Source organism: Physeter macrocephalus, chromosome 3 (assembly GCF_002837175.3).
Source record: "Physeter macrocephalus isolate SW-GA chromosome 3, ASM283717v5, whole genome shotgun sequence".
Lineage (NCBI taxonomy): Eukaryota > Metazoa > Chordata > Mammalia > Artiodactyla > Physeteridae > Physeter > Physeter macrocephalus.
Window position 1 is genome coordinate 18,258,269 of NC_041216.1, and position 15,283 is coordinate 18,273,551.

General features: G+C 35.9%; 1 protein-coding gene across 17 annotated transcripts in view; it reads left to right on the top strand.

The window, feature by feature from the left end:
* The window catches only part of EIF4G3 (eukaryotic translation initiation factor 4 gamma 3), a 384,857-nt gene that overhangs the window by 154,370 nt on the left and 215,204 nt on the right, over nucleotides 1–15,283 (top strand). The window contains exon 1 of one of the 17 annotated variants that reach the window (XM_028487773.2): nucleotides 9,917–10,044. The exons of the other annotated variants lie outside the window; for them this stretch is intronic. The gene's annotated coding sequence lies outside the window, so the exon portion shown is untranslated. Of the gene's footprint in view, nucleotides 1–9,916; nucleotides 10,045–15,283 lie in introns of those variants that run through there. 17 annotated transcript variants of the gene reach the window in all.

The window sequence follows — 15,283 nt, forward strand, 5'->3', positions numbered from 1 at the left end:
TTTTTTTAATTTTAAATGGATTTTAAAAATATATATTTATTTATTTGGCTGTGCTGGGTCTTAGTTGCTGCATGTGGGATATAGTTCCCTGACGAGGGATCGAACCTGGGCCCCCTGCATTGGAAGTGCAGAGTCTTAACCACTAAACCACCAGGGAAGGCCAGGGACTGAGGTTTCTGATGGCAAATCCAGCAATCAGAGAGGTTTCTGCCTTGCGCAAGGGATTGGGAAATTCAGATGAGGGCACTGTCATTCCATGGAAGGGAGGGAGAAAAACGTGTAAGAAACAGTATTGAAAGAAAGCTATATAGGCCTAGTCCAGACACGTTGGGAAAGCTGTCACCCTCAGATGTCATCTGATTCAGATCCTGGTGAGCTTTATTTTCAGATTGTCAGATGGTGTGCAGATCCAGTTGGGGTTCAGTGTCTTCTTCTGGTGATACATATGGATCCAGGAGTCTGCTCCCTGGAGTTTGGCAGCATGAGGGTTAGTCAGCAGTGTCTGATAGGGGTCCTTCTAGTGAGGCTGGAGAGAGTCCTTTTGGAGGTGTCTTTTCCAGTACACAAAATCTCCAGGGTGTAGAGTGTGATATATTTTTCTTCTCTCGTGACTGCACTGTGAAATGAGTTCTCTACCAGAGCATAGTTATTTTTAATGGAAGCAATTAGACCTTTACAATATGGAACTATGTCTCTCTTTATCAGTTGTGGATCAAAAGAAGCAGGACCCAGGTGCTTCAGGCATCCTGTTATAAGGAGAATAGACTCCCGTAAAACCGATGCAAATATGTATACATTGTATCTATGCAAATATATACATGAAAAACAGGAGTATTTAATGAGCGTTTCAGAATTTGGGGGGAACCAGATAGAAAAAAAAAAATTCTTCAACCTTTGCTGTGAAGATACACTTTACCAAATTGCTGTAAGTTATAGATAGCTTAAAGGAGAAGAAGAAAAATAAAGGACCCTTTACCATGTGGAAAGCAAAACATTAAAGCAGTCGGTTTTCAACTGGAGTTTTAGAAATCCTTACCCAGTTCAGTATTATGATTTTAAAGTTATCAAAAAACTGTGTTCCAGAATACCCATCAGAGACCTGAATTTCTTCAAAGATGAAACATATTTACAAAAGCATTAGAATAAAGCAGTAACTGCCTATAAATGGCAAAGACTTGAAAATGCCCATTTAAAGATCTGATGAGAGTTCATTATAATGGGACTGAGAAGGGATCTGCTTATTTCTGTGACATACATTTAAAAATTATGACTAATAACATTATATCAGGACATCTTGGAATTTTAGGAATTTGATACAGTTTTGAACACTTACATTAACATACACCTATACAAATAAGGTAAAAAGATTCAGTAATCCTTCTTACATGACAAGCCTCATATGTAATTTAACATATCAAATAAGACTGATTCATTCAACGTTTTACTAAGTGAGAGACAAATCTTTTTAGATTCTCCATGGGCCCTCTGGGAGAACCCAAAGTTAGTTCAAGGTTAAAAAAAAAAAAAAGAAAAGATTTCACTTAAAACCTGATTTTTGGGAAGTTTGTCAAAAATATCAAAAGGTTTTTGGACGTTTGATCTAGTGGGACCACAGATCACTATGAAATGATACTTAATTATCTATTTGACTAAAGTAATAAAAGATTACAAAGACAAATACAAAAGGTTACGTGGTTGTAAGGGAAACTTACAACTTTTAATATTGAGAAGATTTAGTTTTCTTTAATAATCAAAGACTTGGTTAAGACAACATGAAACACAAAAGAATTTTGGTAAACTACAAATATTTGTTTCTAAGGAGACTAATTAAAGATAAGGAAAAGATTTCCACAGTCTTTTATCAGGGGCAGACCACTATTCTAAGAAGACTTTGTTCTTTTAGCAAATGAAAGTAAATTAAGTTTTAGTTTTATATAAGTACACCACTGATTTTAAACCTTATTCTTAAAGTCCTTATAATATTTAGCCAGCTTGACCACACATAAAGCTCCTTTTTTCAAAGATTCCTTTTCCACAAATCTTCTGCAACTTACTATTTATGTTCAGTTTTAGTCCTATCTTTCCACTTTCCTATTCTGAAACAATCAGCCTCGCTTTAAAACAAAATTACTTTCTTTTCCTCAACAAAATGTACTTCCCTTCCTCATACCTTTTCTTAACAAAAAAACACTTCCAACTTTTCCCTTATTTCTTGTAGCATTAAACAATTATGAATGGTCTGTTACTGGAAAATTTATGAATACGCTTCATAATTCCTAAAAGCATATTTTCTTCATAGTAAGTTTTCCAATGTGGCATGTTTACCAAGAGACCCAAGTATCTTTTTAATTTTTAAAAATTTTTATTGAAGTATAGTTGATTTACAGTGTTGTGTTTCTGATGTACATCAAAGTGATTCAGTTACTTTTATATATATATATATATATATACACATATATATGTATGTATATATATTTTTTCATAATCTTTTCCATTATGGCTTATTATAGGGTATTGAATATAGTTCCCTGTACTATACAGTAGAACCTTGTTGTTTATCTGTTTTATATATGGTAGTTTGTATCTACTAATTCCAAACTCCTGATTTATCCCTCATCCACCCCCTTTCTCCTTTGGTAACCATAAGTTTGTTTTCTGTGTCTGTGAGTCTGTTTCCGTTTTGTAAATAAGTTCATTTGTGTCATATTTTAGATTCCACATGTAAGTGATATCATATGGTATTTGTCTTTTTCTGATTTACTTCATTTAATATGATAATCTCTGGGTCCATCCATGTTGCTGCAAATGGCATTATTACATTCTTTTTTATGGCTGAGTAGTATTCCATTGGTATATATACCACATCTTCTTTATCCATTTATCTATCGATGGACATTTAGGTTGCTTCCATGTCTTGGCTATTGTAAATATTGCTGCTATGAACACTGGGGTGCATGTATCTTTTCGAATTATAGTTTTCTCCAGATATATGCCCAGGAGTGGGATTGCTGGATCATATGGCAACTCTGTTTTTGGTTTTTTGAGGAACCCAGGAATGGGATTGCTGGATCATATGGCAACTGTATTTTCGGTTTTTTGCGGAACCTCCATATTTTTTTCCATAGTGGCTGCACCAGTTTATCCCAGCAACAGTGTAGGAGGGTTCCCTTCTCTCCACACCCTCTCCAGCATTTAATATTTGTAGACTTTTAAATGATGACCATTCTGAGTGGTGTGAGGTGATACCTCCTTGTAGTTTTGATTTGCATTTCTCTAATAATTAGAGATGTTGAGTATCTTTTCATGTCCCTGTTGGCCACCTGTATGTCTTCTTTGGAGAAATGTCTTATGCCTATTTTTCCATTGGCTTGTTTGTTTTTTTTTGTTATTGAGCTGTATGAGCTGTTTGTATATTTTGGAAATTAAGCCCTTGTCGGTTGCAAATATTTTCTCCCAGTTCGTAGTTTTAACTTCAAATATCTTTAGTTCCTTTGTAAAGGAAGCCAAAAATGGATGAACTTATTTTCAGTAATGTTTCAGTATTTTATGTTATTTGGGAATGATCTAGATATTTAATGACTACCCATCATTTAATTGAACTTAGCAAAACTGTAAAGTTTCAGGTTGCCAAAAAATTTGGGGAAGCTACTTAAAAGGTTTATCTAGAACCATTTATAGTTCTAGATAAACCTTTTAAGTAGCTATCTATCCATATCCCTTCAATTCACTTGTTTTTTTTTTTAAATTTAATTTTTTTTATTGGAGTAAAATTGCTTTACATTGTTGTGTTAGTTTCTGCTATACATCAATTCACTTGTTTTTAACAGCCATGTTTAGACCACTCATGAAAAATTTTATCTTACCAAGTTATTTTTCTTGCTGACAAATTTTTTTTTAGCACCATGAACTTATTTGACCTGAACTAAGATAACATGAACTAATCTGACCAGTAAACCCAACTAGAATGAAAATTGTATGCCTGCATTATTTTCAGTCTTGGTAACTCCAAAGACATGCGTGTTTTAATTAAAACAACAACCTTAAGCTAGCTTTCATTTACTAAAATTTAAACCTAGATAGCATGAACCTGAAAAGCATTTTGGGTTAGTTTATGTAATATTTCTTTAATTCACATAAGCACTTGTTTATTTTTAAGAGCTCTCTCACAGATTAATTTTGGCAATACCACTTGGAAATACAAAAGGAAAAAAAAACAACCCACACATCTACAATACAGATATACACATGAATAAAGACACATGAAAATACAGACAGATGCAAAGGGACCTTATGGTTTCATTTTAAATTTTAGCTAAGTCTCAGATACAAACTCAAAAGAATACTTGGATCCAAATTGTGTTTGCATGCTGTCAGGTTCCATGCTTTCAGGTTCCTTTTAAGATCTGTTTTTCAAGTCAGTTTGTCTTTTAGAAGACAAATTGCATACCAAAGAATGCATTACTTTGTCTCCTAAGAGGCTTAGAATCCTCTTTTAAGGTACTCCTTAAGGTGGGTTTATCTAAAACAAATGTTCCTCCTTTTGAACATGATGGGTGACTTACCAGAAGTCTCAACAAAAACAGAAACAGAAAGCAAGATTTCTCCTAGGAGTTTTGGAGTGTATTTGTCTATTATCAAAATCTAGGGCAGTTGCTGTTTAAATCTTTTCTTCTAGTTATTTGCTGAAGTTAACTTAGAAACAGTAAACAGGGATTTAGCATTTGGATACTCAGAGGTTCCAATTTTAAAAGTACAGGTTTTCACAGAGGAGGAGAGAGGAAGATGGCATGGGGGCACCGCTTGAGCACAAGGTGGCTGCTGGGGTGGAGTCTGAGACAGGGGTCAGAGAAAACAAAGATGATGATGCCTGAGACAAAGGAATTGGAGGAGGGGAACACCAGGAGCATGAAGCTTTGGAAGCCATTTTGTTCTTTTTTTAGTATTTTTTGTTTTGGTTAATTTAGAAACGCAGTCTTGCAGAGGCAATTTTAGGGTTTTGCACATGTTTGGAAACCTCCAGGTATCAACAAAAATAAATATACCATTTGTTTTGTTTAGTTTTAGAATTATGTTCCTCCAATTTAGCCTTAAGAAAAATGAGTTCGAAGAGATGGAAAGTTTCCCATAATGGTCATTGTAATTCTGAATTTCTTTTAGTTTGTTTGGACCACTTAGTTAAAAATGTGAACGGGGGGCCCATAGTTTTTAAACATGAAACCCCCCAAAGAAGGGCTTCCCTCAGAGCATTTAGATGACTGGGATCCCATTTCCCAAAGTTCTGGAAACCCAAGAAAGTTGCTACAGTCCTACTCTGGTTTCCAAAAGTTGTGAAACAAATTCTTGGATCCCAGTTAGCTCCATCTCCCAAAGACCCTTGCTGCCACGTGGTCCAGAAAACAACTCTGAGTACATACCAAGGATGAAGATTTGGACCAGGAAGGATGAAACCTTTCTCCTGAAAGAGCAAAACCGTTCCGGTTCCTGAATAAAGTTGGAGAGCTCAAAATGAAAAAAGACCAAAGTTCAGGAACCTGAGAGGAGACTCACCAAACCAAAAGCAGGCAGGCGGTGACTCACAGAAGCAATAAGCACAAGGGGCTCAGTGCGGGTACCTCGATCGTTTCCGCAAGCCGTCATCTCTAAGGGTTCGCCTCCTTCATATTCTACTTTTGACATCAAATAAGTCAACTTTAATAATTTAAGTTACCTTACCAGCAAAAGCAGGTTTATTCAGGAATAACCAGAGGAATTCCAATTCGGAAAATGTAAGCTGTGGCAGACCATAGGCAAATCCAAAAAACAAGGAAGGGGAGCTTGGGCAAAGGGGGAGTTGGGAAGGGCTGTGAGAACCAAACAGTCCATTGAAGGAAACTGGGAGTCCAAAGTAGAGAGGCTTTTCATTGGTTGGGCTGCTACAGCCTCTGGCTGGGCTGTCGTGGAGTGGAGAGATCTTTTCTTTTTTTCTGCTGGAGAGTAGAGGTACCTTCCTATTGGAGATGGCGGCTGTGGCTCTTCCTGTTTGGAGCAATGATGATGCTTGGCAGGGCATGAGAGCTCCCCCTACAGGTCTGTCCTGACTCCAGTTTTAGCTGAGGTTTCTTTAATTCCATACCGCAAACCTTCAATTTGTTAAAACCACAATATCTGTGAAATGCAGTAAAGTGAAGCGCAATAAAACGAGGTATGCCTATACTTTAATTAATCTCTAGGTTACTTATAATACCTAATACTATGTAAATAGTTGCCAGCGTGCAGCAAATTCAAGTTTTGTTTTTTGGAACTTTCTGAAATCTTTTTTTTCCAAGGTTTTTTTTTTTTTTTTTTTTTTTTTTTTCCGCGGTACGCGGGCCTCTCACTGCCGCGGCCTCTCCCGTTGCAGAGCACAGGCTCTGGATGCGCAGGCTCAGCGGCCATGGCTCACGGGCCCAGCCGCTCCGCGGCACGTGGGACCCCCCCAGACCGGGGCACGAAGCCGCGGCCCCCGCGTCGGCAGGCGGACTCCCAAACACTGCGCCACCAGGGAAACCCTTTCCAAGTATTTTTGACCCACAGTTAGTCAAATCTGTGGATATAGAATCCATAGATACTGAGAGCTGACCTTACACCAAATGTCTCCGTTTTTATATTGACTACAAGTTGAAATTCTGAGTATATTGCGTTAAATAACATATATTACTAAAATTAATTTTACATGTTTATTTTTACCTTTTCTAATGTGGATACCAGAAATTTTTAAATTACTTATGTGACTTGTATGTGTGTTCAAGAGCACTAGTTTACCTCTGGTTTCTACCTAGAACTGCTCTTCCTTTGAACTTGACATCTGCATTTTCTTTTGACCACAGCCACCTACATCTACCTTTCCCGTGGTTAGTCCTGTTGTACTTGTTTTGCAGCCTACGTCCTTTAATTCTGTCATCCCTTTCTATTCTCAATATGACAAGCCCCTTCCCACCTTCACATTCCGTTTGTTTAGCTTTGATCTTATCATTAATCATTATTAACCCTTAGTTCCCTTTCTTTCCTCAATTTCTGTATTTTGCCACTTTCCATCCCTGGCTCAATCTAACCAAGCAAGTGTTTTCCTCTGTTCTGGCTCCCTGGATGAAGGTTTCTGTTGTAGAGATTAAAATACCTTTTTGCTGATATACTTTATTAAGAATTTATGATTTCTTAGTGCAGCTAGACTAAGCTGTAACTTAGCTGTTTGGTAATCCTACTAATCATCATTAACTGATTTCCGGTTATGTCCTGCACTGTACTTTCATCTGCAACAGGCTGGCCACCAACAGCCTGATACACTATACAGCTCCTGAAGTTATGCATTGTGTTAGTCCTGCTTCTCCATTTCTAATCCTCTACTTACTTATTTTTGAAGCTTCTACAGTTTTAATAATTATCATGAAATATATAATTGTATAAAAGAATATATTACAACATGTTCAGTTTGAAAGAATAATAAAATAACTGACCACCACTCACCCTAAAAAATAAGTTATCAATATCTTTGAAGCCCTCCTGTACTTCTCCATTAACCCACCCCACTCCTTTGTCTTTACAGGTAACCGTTATCCTGAATATTATGTTAATTGATATTTTGTTTCACCTCTTGTGTTTGTTTCTCTCTGCTTTCATTGGTATCAGCAGATTGAGATTCACATTCTGAATTAGCCATTGTGTATGTGACCTTGGGCATGTTGCTTTATTTCCTCTGAACATGTTTTCTCATTTTAAAAAAGATTTACTTCATAGAGGTTTTGTATAATTAATGTAGATATGTGCCTGGCTAAAGAGACTCTCCATAAAGGGAGCTTGCATTTCATCCTTCAGAAACTACATCTTCTGCGCGTGGGGGCCGGGGCCGAGGGGGCGGTGGAGTAAAAAAAAAAAAAAAGAAACTACATCTTCCTACTTTAAAGATTGATTTTCTTTTCCCTATCTCATGAAATTTGGTCCTGTACCTTAAGTGAACTCATCTACTCTTGTGGCAAGGAGTTAGTTTTATGCTGCTGATCACAACTGTGTTCTATACATGTCTAATAACTCTGTACACCTTTATACGTGGGGTTTTCTTTGACAGTTAAAACTCAACATAATACAGTTGAATTGATCACTTTTTCATCCAAAGCAGAGAAAACAGCTAATGCAAGACATTAGGAGAAAAAAAACTTGGTATGTTTGAAGGAAATAAATGAGGCCAATGTGGCAGAAGAGTAATGGGATATGAGATGAGGTCCAAGAGGTGGCCTGATCATTTTTGGGTCTTTATGCATCCTGAGCTACCCAATCCTCGAACCTTGGTGCTTCCTTACCATTTATATCTAGTGACTTAGAAGTCCTGCTATTTCAGTATACCAGTTATTTTGAAATATGCCTCCTTTGTCTAGATTCATCATGATAGACCAGACCCTTATCATCATGTACCTAGACTATAATAAAGCTACCTAACTGGTAACCCTGATGTGGATCCTTTTCTCCAGGACTCCATATTATTGTAATAGTCCTTTTCATTAAACAAATCCAATGATATTGCTGCCCTGTTCAAAATATCCTGGGGTTCCTTTTAAGATAAAGTCCTTACATATCTTGACATATCTTTTTAATTCAGCCCTAATCTAATTCTGTGGCCACACTGGCTTACCCACCCCTATGCGCTCGCATCACTGACCTTTTCAGAGTTCAGCAGACTTTTCCGACTTTTCCATTTTCCAGGTTTTTGTGCTTCTGTTACACTTTTTGTTTTGCTTACACATTGTGCTCCTCTCCTCATATGGCCGACTGCTCCCCTACATTCCCATCCCTTGTTGAACTGTGACCTGTGGAGGCTCTCTGGAAATCTTCTCCCAGGAAGAATTAATCAGGTTTTGCTTTGCTTCTTGACATGTTAGTCACACTCTTTAAAGCACTTTCTATATTCTTTTACAGTTGAGTTAGGTAAGTTGTCAATTCCTTGAGCACAGGAACCATGTCTTTTTCAACTTTATCTTCAGGACTTATGTTGGTGCTGGGAAAAAAAATTGAGTTGCTGCATTTTAAAAAATGTATGGTGTGAGAGTTTATTTCATTCCAAAAAAAGTTTTTGTGTGCTTAATGTTTTTCATTGACGACACTACTAAGTAGCATCCTCAAAGGAAAGAAAATCTAAAGCAATTTTGCTTTGAGGCCTTATTAACTGTAGTTGAGGTCAAGAATGTAGACTGTGTCATTCAGGGATACTTTGGAAGGAAAACCTAGGGGATGTATTGGTCATGTCCAAAAAAGCATAAGCTGTGTGAACAGTGCAGTGGTTAAGTACCTCCTTGTCAACTGGAGAGACATGTTTTTCTCCAGAGTAGACTGGCCTAATTGAGATGTTTGCCAGCCTAATTAGCCTCCTGTTTTTGCTTGTCTTTGTTTTTGTATTGTCAGGAACACTGGTGTGTTAATTGGGGTGGGGGGAGAGCTATGTGATTCTTAAAATGAGCTTTCTCATAAACTGAAAGTCGATATTATTGAGGGAAAGATTTAAGGGAATTGTAACTTATTAGTGGGAATGGGAGAAGCCAAGTGTTGTAGTGAGACAGAAATTTCCACTGAGTTACTGGGAGCAGGAAGACTATTGGTGGGTGACTCAGCTGTTTTCTAAACCTGTCTCATGTGATAGAGTGTGCATGATGTCTGTTTATTATTGGCAGAGTAAGTACTAAGGGAGTCACGTTACACAGCAGGCATAATATTTATTTAACCAGCTCAGTGATGATCTAAAAATAGCTTGTTAGGGGATTTTTATTTTCTTACTACATTTAGCATCCCAAGATAGAAGAATCATAACGCAGACCCACTGATGAGTGTTCTCCCTTGTAGATAACTTTGAATATTATAGTTGGCCAGTACTATTTCACTTCTTTCAATGTAAATATGAAAGCTTTGATATTTAAATAAAAGGGTAGGAAAAGAAGATAGCCTTCTAATTATCCAGAAGATAATTCTGCACAATACGCTTTAGCTTGTATTCTGGACAAATACTCATCTTGGCTGCTTCAGGGCCATCATTGAGGTATTTAGGTATGAAACTTTTATGTAGGAACTTTTCCTTTTTGTGAAGTTAAAGCACATGCTTTTTTGAAATAGAAATGTTAGTGATGTATATTTGCTGGATTTTATTAATATTAACTTAGGATATTTGTAGTGTTACTCTGATTTTCTTGATTTACTCACCTTGTACTCAGGGTTGGCACCAATGGGTACTGTAATTGAGTCTTTCAGTGTGTCACAATGTGATTATTATTACCCTGTGTACCTATTTACATGCTTGGCTCTGAAAGAGAAAGCACTTGGAAGCCTGAGCATATCTAGTAATCATAATCTTCTCATTTGTCTGGGAAGTGCAGTGAGTCCCTGTGATTAATTCTTTTTGACATCTGAGTGTTGCTCTTCGAGGTGCAGCATATGAACTTGAGTCCGAGATTATTTCGAAAGGAAAAGGGAAAATGGATTCATTAGGAAGAAATAATGCCAGCATTCTGTTTACAGTAATGTTTAAGTGGGAATATTTAATTAGTCTAGTAGTCTATAAAATTACATTACTTACAGTGCTTGATACTATGGGAAATGCATACCTTTTTATGGTGGATGAAAAAAATGACTTGTGCATTAAACAGTTATTGCACTGTTTTTAATTTGCTTCATTCTCTGTTTCAAAAAAATATTAAGGAAACATGAGAGGATTTGTTTTTATTTTGAGTATTTACTGGGATTTCTATTTTAGCATCTTTTTAGTTGGTGCAGTCATTAGGAATTTAATATACCTGGAAGGACATACCTTCTAATTCACTCTATGTAAATGGGATTGACTTAACACCATTTGAAAGTAATTGCAGCAATTGCACTGGCTATTTGTGGTTCCATACCTGACCTGTTGCAATAGATAAATGAAAAAATTGGTTGTTTCTCAGTGTTAAAATTGTCTGGACCTGAAAATCTAAGGTTCAGCCATGGTGCTTGGGCATGTTCCAGAGAAGAAGTTACAAAATGATATCAAGTAAACTCAGCTATTCCACAGCAGATAAATTCAGATTTGGGAAAAGAGAAAGTGGTTCTCCACTTCTTGTAAGATTGGCAGTTAGTTGCAACAGATGTCTCACTGAACCCTGAATGACATGCAGAAACAATGTTTTCCTCTGTAATGGAGGAATTATTTATATTTCCTATGGTCATTTGTAGTGTTTCTTTGATGATGTCCAGTGTGGGGAGGGGGAAGTTTTTTTGTTTTCATTTAAAACCTCTTTATGAGGTAGTTGTATATATATTCGGCCTGGGTCTGATTCTCTGTGTTACTCTCCTTCCTTGGAAATAAAAGATAAGAACTTGGTTTTTCCCTTCACTGAAATATATAAAAGGCATTGTGTGTTGTGCAGACCATTAAATGATGATTTTAAAGTCTGTATTAGGTGATTTTTTTATAATTAGCTACCATTTATGAGTTTCAGGTGGATTACAGTGCCATATCAAGTTGTCATTGTTTAGAGAGGTCTACTTGATCAAGTACTGCTTAAAATTCAACAAGATATAAATAAGCAAGTATATATGTGTATATACAGATATGTATTAGTCTGACAGCTAATTGATGAAGTTGAATAAATGCTTTCAAAACAAAGTTGTTTGTGATCAGATCTTGTGATAATGTGTGTTGATACTTTAAAAATTTTTTAAATGTGGTAAATACATGTAAAATTTGCTGTCTTAACCATTTAAAACTGTATAGTCCAGTGATATTAAGTACATCCACATATTTGTGCAACCATCACTACCATCTATCTCTAAAACTCTTTTCATCTCGTACAACTAAAACTCTGTACCCATTAAATGATAACACCCACCCGCTCTTCCCCTACCATCTGGCAATAACCATTCTATTTTCTGTCTTTAAATTTGACTAGTCTAAGTACCTCATAAGTGGAATCATACACTGTTTGTCTTTTTGTGACTGGGTTACTTCACTTAGCATAATCTCTTCAAGGTTCATTCATGTTGTTGCATGTATCAGAATTTCCTTACTTTTTATGACCGACTAGTACTCCATTATATGTATATACATTTTGTTTATCCATTCACCTGTCACTGGACACTTGAGTTGCTTCCACCTTTTGGCTATTGTGAATACTTCTGTGAACATAGGTATATAAACATCTCTTCAGGGCTGTGCTTTTAAATCTTTTGCGTATATACCAGAAATAGAATTGCTCAACTACCTGACAATTCTATTTTCCATTTTTTGGAGAATTGTCATCCTGTGTTCCATACTGGCTGCACTGTTTTACATGCGTACCAGCAACGCACAAGGGTTCCAGTTTCTCTGCATCCTAACCAAACATTTGTTATTTTCTGTATTTTCTTTCTTTTTTTCTTTAGTAGCTATCCTAATGGGTGTGAGTTAGTATGTCTTTGTAGTTTTGATTTGCATTTTTCTCCAGTGATTAGCGACGTTGAATATCTTTTCATGTGCTTACTGGCTATTTGTGTACCTTCTTTGGAGAAATGTCTATTCAAATTCTTTACCCATTTTTTCTTTACCCGTGTTTTTTTTGTTGTTGAATTGTAGTATTTCTGTATATTAACTTCTTTTCAGATATATGATTTACAAATATTTTCTCCAATTTTGTGAGTTTTTCCCTCATTGTGTCCTTTGATGCCTAGTAGTTTTTATTTTTTTTGGTTTTTTGTTTGTTTGTTTGTTTTTGCGGTACGCGGGCCTCTCACTGTTGTGGCCTCTCCCGTTGCGGAGCACAGGCTCCGGACGCGCAGGCTCAGCGGCTGTGGCTCATGGGCCTAGCCTCTCCGCGGCATGTGGGATCTTCCCGGACTGGGGCACGAACCCATGTCCCCTGCATCGGCAGACGGACTCTCAACCACTGTGCCACCAGGGAAGCCCTAGTTTTTAGTTTTGATATAGTCCAGTGTATCTTTCTTTCTTTTGTTTCTTGTATTCTTGGTGTCATATCCAAAAATCATTGCTAAATCCAGTATCATAAAACTTTCTCCCTATATTTTCTCCTAAGATTTTTATATTCTTAGCGCTTAGGATTTGGTCTTTTATACATTTTGAGTTAATTTTTGTATATGGTGAAAGGTAAGGGTCCAGCTTCCTTCTTTTGCATGTGGATATCCAGTTTTTCTAACACCATTTGTTTTAAAGACTCTCCTTTCCCCATTGAGTAGTTTTGGTACCCTTGTAAAAAATAATTTGGTCATACATATGAGGGTTTATTTCTGGAGTCTTTATTCTCTTCCATTTGCTTATATTCTATCTTTATGCCAGTATCATATTGTTTTGATTTCTGTAGACTTGTAATAAGTTTTGAAATCAAGATGTTTGAGATCTCCAACTTTGTTCTTCTTTTCCAAGAATATTTTGGCTTTTCACAGTCCCTTGAGATTTCCATGTGAGCTTTAGGGTGGAGTTTTCTGTAGCTGCAGAACATGTCATTGGGATTTGATAGGGATTGCATTGAATCTGTAAATTACTTTGGGAAGTATTGACATCTTAACAATATTAAGTATTTCAGTTCATGAACATGGAATCTCTTTCCATTTATTTATGGCTTCTTTAATTTCATTAAGCAACATTTTGTAGTTTTCAGTGTACAAGTCTTTCACTTCCTTGGTTAATTTTATTTCAAAGTATTTTATTCTTTTTGATTCTATTATAAATGGAATTTTCTTTTTTAAAAATTGATTGAAGTATAATTGATTTACAATGTTGTGTTAATTTCTGCTGTACAGCAAAGTGATTCAGTTACAGATATATATACATTCTTTTTCATAGTCTTTAGCATTATGTTTTATCACAGGATATTGACTGTAGTTCCCTGTGCTATACAGTAGGACCTTGTTGTTTATCCATTCTATATATAATAGTTTGCATCTGCTAATCCCAAACTCCCAATGTAAATGGAATTGTTTTCCTAATTTCCTTTTCAGATTTATTGTTAATGTATAGAAAGAACTAGTTTTTATGTGTTTATTATTTACACTGTAACCGGTGAATTTGCTTATTACTTCTAACAGACTTTTATGAAATCCTTAGGGCTCTCTGCATAGATTATGCTGTCTATAAACAGAGATAATCTTTTTTTTCCCTAATTTGGATTCTTTTTATTTTTTTTTCTTGTCTAATTGCTCTGGATAGAATTTCCAGTACTATGTTGAATAGTTGTGGTGTAAGCAGGCATCTTTGTCCTATTCCTGATCTTAAAGGAAAAGCTTTCAGTCTTTCACCATTGAGTATGATGTTAGATGTGAACTTCTCATGTATGGCCTCTATTATATTGAAGTAGTTTTCTTCTGTTCCTAGTATGTTGAGTATTTTTATCATGAAAGGGTGTTGAAGTTTATCAGATGGTTTTTCTGCATCAGTTCAAATGATCTTGTGGTTTTTTTCTCTTAATTTTGTTAGTGTGGGGGTATTATATTGATTGATTTTTGTTTGTTGAAACCTTGCATTTCAGGAATAAATCTCACTTGGTTATGGTGTATAATCCATTTGATGTGCTATTGAATTCTGTTTGCTAGTATTTTGTTGTGGATATTTATATTAGGGATATTAGTCAGTACTTTCCTTGTATTGTTTTTATCTGTCTTTAGTATCAGGATAATGTTAGGCTCATAGTATGAGTTTGGAAGTGTTCACTCTTCTTCAGTTTTTTGGAAGAATTTGAGGAGGATTGTTGTTAATTCTTTAAATGTTTGGTAAAATTCACCACTGAAACCATGCAGTCCTGGGCTTGTCTTCGTTGCAAGGTTTTTGACGAGTAATTCAGTCTCCTTTCCAGTTATAGGTCCGTTTAGTTTTTCTGTTTTTTCATGATTCAGTTTTCATAGGTTTTGTGCTTCTAGGAGTTTGACCATTTCGTATAGGTTATCTAAATTTTGGTGTATAATTGTTTATGGCATTCTCTTTATAATCCTTTTTATTTCTGTAAAATCAGTTAAAATGTCCCCTTGTTGATTTCTGATTTTATTTATTTATCTCTCTTATTTTTCTTTTTCTTATTCAGTTTAGCTAAAGTTTTGTCAATTTTGTTGACCTTGGTTTCACTGCTTTTTTTCCTATGGTTCTATTTTGTATTTTTTTTTCTAATTTTCATTTTATATTGGAGTATATTGATTAACAATGTTGTGTTAGTTTCAGGTGTACAGAAAAGTGATCCAGTTATACATATACTGTATTTTTTTAACATCTTTATTGGAGTATAATTGCTTTACAATGGTGTGTTAGTTTCTGCTTTATAACAAAGTGAATCAG